This window comes from Schistocerca nitens, chromosome 8, assembly GCF_023898315.1.
Source record: "Schistocerca nitens isolate TAMUIC-IGC-003100 chromosome 8, iqSchNite1.1, whole genome shotgun sequence".
NCBI classification, from domain to species: domain Eukaryota; kingdom Metazoa; phylum Arthropoda; class Insecta; order Orthoptera; family Acrididae; genus Schistocerca; species Schistocerca nitens.
In genome coordinates, this window is record NC_064621.1 from 621,248,759 (window position 1) to 621,250,534 (window position 1,776).

Here is a 1,776-nt window from a genome sequence, read left to right on the forward strand (position 1 = left end):
TACCTCGACCGGGACTCGAACCCGGGACCTCCTGCTTGCACGGCAGACGCTCTATCCATCTGAGCCACCGATAGATAGAGCGTCTGCCATGTAAGCAGGAGATCCCGGGTTCGAGTCCCGGTCGAGGCACACATTTTCAGCTGTCCCCGTCGAGGTATATCAACAACACCTGTCGGCAGCTGAGGGTTTCAGTTAATTATCATTTATTCTAGAGAAGCTGCACGATCATCAATGGTATCTGTTCTTTCGAGAACAGTTACTATCTTCATATGAAGAATGAATAAGTTTTGGGAAGGAAACAAGGAAAAATTAATAACCATGTAACATTCAAGTTAACCATTCTCCTGGATGTAGAAATGTGTTATAATAAATAATAATAAAGCTGAAACTTAGATTAAAACTGTGTGCCGGACCGAGACTGAAACTCGGGACCTTTACCTTTCGTGGGAAAGTGCTCTACCAACTGAGCTACCCAAGCACGACTCACGCCCCGTCCTCACAGCTTCAATTCTGCCAGTACCTCGTCTCCTACCTTCCAAACCTCACAGAAACTCTTCTGCGAACCTGCAGAACTACCACTCCTGGAAGAAAGGATATTGCGGAGACGTGGCTTAGCCACAGCCTAGGGGATGTTTCCAGAATGAGATTTTTCACTCTGCAGCGGAGTGTGCGCTGATATGAAACTTCCTGACAGATTAAAACTTTATTCCGGACCGAAACTCGAACTCGGGACCTTTGCCTTTCGCGGGGAAGTGCGGAGTGAAAATGTGATTCTGGAAACATCCCCCAGACTGTGGCTAAGCCATGTCTCGCATATCTTTTCTTCCAGGAGTGCTAGTTCTGTAAGGTTCGCAGAAGAGCTTCTGTGATGTTTGAAAAGTAGGAGACGAGGTACTGGCAGAATTGAAGCTGTGAGGACGGGGCGTGAGTCGTGCTTGGGTAGCTCAGTTGGTAGAACACTTAGCCGCGAAAGGCAAAGGTTCCGAATTCGAGTCTCAATCCGGCACACAGTTTTAATCTGTCAGGAAGTTTCATATCAGTGCACACACCACTGCAGAGTAAAAATCTCGTTCTGGAATAATAAAGCTCATTGTCCGACATTTTATGACATTGGGAAAAACATCAAAAAAATTTTGTGGCTTCATACTGAACTCGTTTCTGACGGGACGTGACCACAGCTAGGGTCCTTCGCTGGTGCGTGATAAGTCGCCGGAGCGTGATAAGCCCAGGACACCCGGGAGCAGTATCGACATGCGGTGCAGTTATTACTGCCTTCCTTCCAACAGCTGACTGCCCCAAGTACTACAAATACCCAAGGCCTATCAGAGGTCGGTATACGGGATAGTCAGTCGCACGCTAGCAGACTGTCGTGTCCAAGAAGTACTGTACACTGCTGAGACGTCAGAAGTAACATTCAATGTCCGGGTCACCAAGAAAATGAGACGAAATATATTCAGGAAGAAATCGGACCCGGGCTCCAAGACGACATATTGGATTGCTGTGCAGTAAAGTATGACCATAATTTTTACGGTCATAATTTCACTTAGTTTTTATGGTCTGTTAGCTTAATGTGTAACAAACTCGCTGTACTGGTCTCGCGGTTGGCACTCCTGGTTTCCTCCTGTGAGAGGCGGACAAGCTACAACACAGAATGAGATTTTCACTCTGCAGCGGAGTGTGCGCTGATATGAAACTTCCTGGCAGATTAAAACTGTGTGCCCGACCGAGACTCGAACTCGGGACCTTTGCCTTTCGCGGGCAAGCTCTCCTGCGCAG

At 47.6% G+C, this 1,776-nt stretch overlaps 1 non-coding gene across 1 annotated transcript; it reads right to left on the reverse strand.

Annotated features, from left to right (window-relative positions):
* Trnaa-ugc (transfer RNA alanine (anticodon UGC)) lies at positions 1 to 76 on the reverse strand. The gene has a single exon. It is a non-coding gene; the product is annotated as a tRNA-Ala (tRNA).
* Between the last annotated feature and the right edge of the window lie 1,700 nt (positions 77 to 1,776).